The sequence below is a fragment of the Chrysochloris asiatica genome, unplaced genomic scaffold (assembly GCF_000296735.1).
Source record: "Chrysochloris asiatica unplaced genomic scaffold, ChrAsi1.0 scaffold00020, whole genome shotgun sequence".
NCBI classification, from domain to species: Eukaryota; Metazoa; Chordata; class Mammalia; order Afrosoricida; family Chrysochloridae; genus Chrysochloris; species Chrysochloris asiatica.
Window position 1 is genome coordinate 16606977 of NW_006408538.1, and position 6212 is coordinate 16613188.

Below are 6212 nucleotides of genomic sequence, written 5' to 3' on the forward strand. Positions count from 1 at the left end.
CTGAGTGCTTTGGTGTACATCCATAAAAGCAAACCACCAAAAAAACAGAGGGAATGGAAGCAAATACTGTTGAATGATGATATATGGAGGGGATTGTAATCATTGCAATGAAATGAAATATGATAGGATGAATGTAAAGCTGATGGTCTCCCATGTAAACTATCACTCAATTCATAATAAAAACCTGTAAGAAAAAAAAAAGAGCAGCAATCTCAGTACTTTAGTGGAGACAGAGGTCAGATTGATGGGAGGGAGGGAGGAAAGTGAAAAAGTAGGGTCAAATATAGGCAACATTTTCAAGAAGTGCAATGAAAAGGGAAGACAAAAATGAAGGACAAAGAGTCTGAGGGAAGCCAAGAGGGCTTTTTTTTGTTGAAGAGGGGAGGATTCTAACAAGTTTACTGCTGATAGGAAAAAAAACATCAGCAGGGAGAGGTCAAAGAGAAAGAAATAATTGAGGGTGTCAGGTCCCTGAGGAAGTGGGAGGGGTGGGATCCAGAGCCCAGTTGAAGTGATTAGTCTTAGACTGAAGGGAGGGAGTCAAAGGCAGTGCTGATGTGGGTAAGTGTGTAGGTAAGGTGGCAGAAAGTTGAGAGAGTTCCCATCTGATGGCTTCTATTTTCTCTGTCAAGGGGAAGGCAAGTTGATCTACTGCCTGTGGTGAGGGGCAGGAGGAAGTGGTAAAAGTTGGGGTCAGGAATAATAGCTGTGGAAAATGGGAAAGAACTGGCCGGGTCAGAAGGAATGCCAAGTACATCCAGGGTTTTGTTACAGCTAGAGTCCATGAATTCTATATAATGGTGTGGTCTACCAGCAGCTCCTAGCCGCCTGGCATAGGAAAGGGAAAAATGAGTGGTTGGTTAAGGTTTTGAATGCTTAGAACGGGGGTGGGGGGGTGGGGTGGTGGTGGTGGTGTGTGTGTAAGCATATTGTTGGTCTAAGCTAGAGAGAACAAAGTGGAGACAGATTGCCAGAGAGAAACTAGTACAGTCAAACATCAGAAGCCTGCTACTGTGGCTATGAAAGTATGCAAGCAGACAGAACGTAAAAAATAGGGCAGTAGTTCCCAAACCTGGTTGAGCCTCAAAATCAATAAAAATACTCCCTGGCCTCAGGGGCAGTCCAGTGGGTCAAGAATAGGAGTCACATATGATTCATATAGCCAGGCTTGAAAACCACTTGGACCACTAGAAGAAGCAGACAAGTAAACAGACATACCATATGGACTTACATACAGTTTAGTAAGTCCACAGTGCTGGTCTATACAGGGTGCTGTGGAAGCCTAGAGGCTGGAAAGTCAGGGCAATGCTGGGATGGCAAGAAACATTTCCTAGAGAAAGTGAGCTCGAGCTTAAACGTGACTGATGGAGTCAGCCCAGCAGAGAAAGGGGAGGAGGCCAAGTACATTCCAAGCACAGGGAACTGCATGTGCAAAGACAAGGCCACACAAAATCACCTGCGTGGTTGTGGAATTCCAAGTCACTTGGTGTGGCAGAAAGACAGACTGTAAACAGGGGAGTGGTGAGCTCTCTCCAGAGAGGGAAGCAAAACCAGCCTGTGTTCATAATGTTCCACTTTCCACCAAAGGAGCACTTCTCTGAGGAGGAGGCCAAGAATCCTGACTTTCACAATAAATAACTTAGAAAGCCGGGTCTTGAGAGGCTAGAAGGGTTAGACTCATAGACAGGCCACTAGGTGGTGAACAATGTTTTTGCTATGACTAGATGTGTTAATACTTATTTTTTCGGGAGAGGCATCTGCCCTAAGCTCAGAATTATTGAAGCAGCCTCTCTTCTGGGCTCTGAGCCAAAAACCAGACTGAAGTGATCAAATTTAAAGGATATGGACATTGTGGAGAGATTTCTTTTCCCTCAAAAATGGTCTTTTTTTATTTTTGAAAGCCCTCTCCTGGCCATGAAAGGCTGAAGTAAATTCCCATACCCATTCCCCTTCCTTATTCTCAGAAATCTTAAAGCATACAAGTATATATTGAAGATAAACCACACAAACACAGCCTTTTCATTTGTTTAGCAAACCCAAAGGTCATGTTTGGGAACTGTTCAAGTCAGACTCTACCCACTTAACTTTCTTCAGTCTTCAAAATATAGGAAATATGGAACAGTCTACAAAGTCAGAGCTACTCAACCTGGGATGAGTATTGGCACCCAAAGAAGACTCAGGGCTCATTTTGTGATCTGCTTCGACGCTCAAGGGCACAGAATGGTTTTAGAAAGTATTGCTGATAAGAACAAGGAAAACCAGACTCTCCCAGCCTGTCCAAGATTGCAGCTGGAGAACAAGGTGCTATGGACTCAAGAGACTCAGGATCCAGAAGAAAGCAGGACGCCATTTCAGAGAACCCAGAAGTATTTATCTGCAGAGCTTGAAAAGCTAGGAGGGAAGGGAGAATGAGGGATCAAGAAGGAAGGGGGTGCCTTGATTTTTGAAAGCACAAACCCAACACCACCTGTAGTTAAGCCTTATGCACTACCTAACCAGCCATGCAGTATCCTTATTAGGCAAATAAGAAAACTGGGGCTTAGCACTATCTTTTTGAAATTACATGACTGTGGACAAGATCATCTTGTCTAACTGGAGAGAACTTCTTGCCCAAGCACAGAGAAAGCATCTCCCATTCTGAGCTTTTGCAGTCTCTTTTGCCAGCCATGCTGACTCTGAAGCCAAATGAGTTTTCCATGAAAAACAGCTAGGTTCCTGGAAGGTGTGGGTTGGTTTCATACCATTAGATTTAAAAGAGCTGAGGGGGCTGAAAAAGGCTTCAATACTGATCCTGGAGAACCTGGGCTCAGAACCCTCACACAGGGTCTTGGGGGAAGGTACAAGTAGTACTCAGGCACTGGGAACGCTGAGGAGATTCATCATGGTTATAGTAAAGAATTACTATATGTAGGACACAGGCTGTGATTTCCATACTTGGGAGTGGATAGCAAAAAAGGCATATTACAGGAAGGAAAGAACCTTAGATTCTAAGAACAGAAGGGGCCCTACAGATATCTAACCCAACCTCCTTGTTTTATAAATAAGGATATCGGTGCCTTGACGGTGCCTTGAGTAGGAAAGTGACTCACATAGTCACACAGCAAGTTGGCAAAACTGAGACTACATACCATGTCTTTTGAAGCCCCTAGCCTTGGATAGAATCAGCCAGGAGTAGTGGCAATGCCTACTTTAAGGCGCCCCTGTCCCAAATGCAATCAATCCCTGAACTTGGGCAAGTCTGGGAAACCCAGCCAGCTCTGTCTAATCTGTACATAGCACAACCTAGACGGGCCTGGTGAAGACACTAGGATTCCTGGCAAACAATATTTGGGAAAATGCCAATGTGAAAGAGCCTTTTAAATGAAGCTTTATATAAGCTCCTGGTCTTATTGTCAATGACCAGGACCCTTGTTGTTGTTAAGTGCCATGGACTCATAGAGACCCTATATAGGGTTTCTGAGGAGTGGTTGGTGAGTTTGAACTGCTGACCTCACGGGTCCAGTGATTATCTACACCCTCATTAAGAAGGTAGAAATGTCTGCCTCCCAGAGATTTTCTCCTTCAGTGCAGCCTGCAGCAGCAGAGCAGTTGGCCAGAATCAGGCTAGAAGTATGTTGGACTTGACACACACTCTGAGTCGCCTTTCCTGGGCCTGGGTCTGGCCTGGCTCCCTGCCAGCAGGCACTAGGTCTCCAGCTTGCAATCTGTTGTGAGAACTCAAAGAGCCCTGGTGGAGCAGTGGTTAAAGTACTTGGCTGCTAATCCACTAGTCACTCTTCCAGAGCCTTGGAAGCATACTTGGGTTGCTAACCCCAAGGTCAGAAGTTCGAATCCACCAGTTGCTCCACGAAAGAAAGATGAGGCTGTCTGCTCTGGTCAAGATTTACCACCTCAGAAACCCTATACAGGATGGCTATGAGTCAGAGCCAATTCAATAGCATGCTGTGGCAGTTGCTCTTCTAGAAAAAGACACAGCAGTCTGCTTCCACAAACATGTGTAGCCTTGGAAACCCTATGGGGCAGTTCTACTCTGTCCTATAGGTCACCATTGGCTTCAACTCCTTGGGGTTTGGTTTGTAAAAACTCAGAACAATGTGTTGCAATAACAACAAAGTTGAGAGCCTTACTCTTCCAGCTTCAAAAACAGGGAGGCAAAAATTGAGATTGAGTATAGCACACATGTGTGGGTGACACCAAACCACACGCGCATTGATAAGCTGGGAGGGAGGAAGTGAAAAGTTCACCTTGTTCTTCCCTGTATCAGAGTGCTGTTGGTTTTGCAGAGTTTGGGTTGTTTTTTTTTTTTTCATTCAATAAAAATAGCTTCATGGCACAACATAGTATAGCACTTGTGGACGTAAAAACAAGGAACCACATCATAGAATGTTCTGCTCCAAATTTGGCTCTGGTTCCCCAATTAGGTCCAAGTTCTTTCTGGTTTATGCAGCAGCTGAGAGGGTTAGGGGGGCATGGCCTTGCCCAGTCCCAGGTGGTCCAGCCATCAGGGAGGAAGGGAGGAGGTGGTAAAGAAGCCTCAGCTGTTTCCCCTAGGTCCTGGCCAAGACCCTCACCTCAGCTTGAAATGAAGCTTTGTCCTCAGTGTCTGCCTTCCGCAATGTAAAAAGTTTCCATCACAAAGGGTCGATTCAGGAAGCCAAGGTTAGTGGCAAACAGGTCTTATTTGAAACCGGTGAAACCCAGCAAGGCTTCCTGCTTTGATTGCTCCCCAAGGGCCTGAGAGCAGCCCACTGGGTGGGGTGGGGCAGCCATTGCAGGTTACAGGATGTGAAAGTGGGGACTGAGGTTAGGAAAAAGAATAAAAGTCTGAGATGAGAACACACCCAGCAGAGGGCCATGTGCAGTTCTCTTCTTCAGGGTTTCCTGTGGGTACACTGAGAACATTGTGTTCTGGCTGTGAACTTCTCCAGCTGAGACAGCTCCGGACCCGGCCCGAAATCAACCCCTGGGTCCTAGTGCTAATTCTGCACAGTCCTCAGCCCTCACCCACTTGCCTGCTCTGTGGGCCCCAGAGTAGCCATTCCATTGATTTCCTGCTACTGGGTGAGGCCCACAATGACCGATTCCAACTCATCCCACAGTTCTGAAGCAGCTTCCACATGCTTGGCACTGTCAGAGAATAGCAATTAATGTCGCTTATAACCAGACATCTTTCAGATGACAAGACAGGCTCAGGGACATGGGAGGAACAACCAGGGTGACTATTTATTAAAGGTTTTAGACCCTGGTCTCCTGTTCATAGGAGCTCTGGTAACGTAGTGGTTACGAATCAGGCTGCGAACCGCAAGATCAGCAGTTCGAAACTACCAGCTGCTCCGCAGGAGAAAGATGAGGCATTCTGCTCCTGCAAAGATTAACAGCCTCGGAAACCCTGTGCAGGATTGCTATGAGTCGGAACCGACTCCACGGCACATAACAACAAACAACTCCTGTTACTTCAAGGATAACTGATTTTGAGACATATGTCACATTTTAAAAATAAATGTAAGTCTTTACCTTCAAAGTGGTCTTCAGATGAGAATGATATTTTCTTGGTTGATCCTCCAAAGCAATTAGAAGCTCAGCTACAAGGCCCAGCATTATGCAGGGAAACCGCCCTTCATCTAACTCCTGCCCTGCCCAGATCCTACAGAGCCAGAGTGATTCTCCCTGCTCTGAGCAGGAGTCCACTTTGCAGTCCTTGTACAGCACCAACACCAAGCCTTGGATTGCTTGTGCCTCTCTTGTTGTCATGGAGTCATGGAGTCAATTCTGACTCATACCCTGTACAGGAGCTCTGGTAGCGTAGTGGTTACGAATCGGGCTGCGAACCTTAAGGTCAGCGGTTCGAAACTACCAGCCGCTCCGCGGGAGAAAGATGAGGCTTTCTACTCCTGTAAGGATTTACACCCTCGGAAACCCTGTACAGGGTCGCTATGGGTCGGAACCGACTCGACGGCACTTAACAACAACAACAACAACCCTGTACAGGGTTTCCAAGGAGCAGCTGGTGGGTTTGAACCATTAGTCACAACAACAGTCCTATGCTTCTATAGGGTATTGGAACTCAGAGTCCTGTGCTGGGCCCCAACCTGGGTAGCCAAGATCAATGGTCAGCAGAGGGAGCAGGACTTAGAAGAGATGGCGGCTCTCTAGTTACAAAAGAAAATTTTTAAGTAGGTCCTGGATTATAAATTCCTCTACTAGGTTTTAAG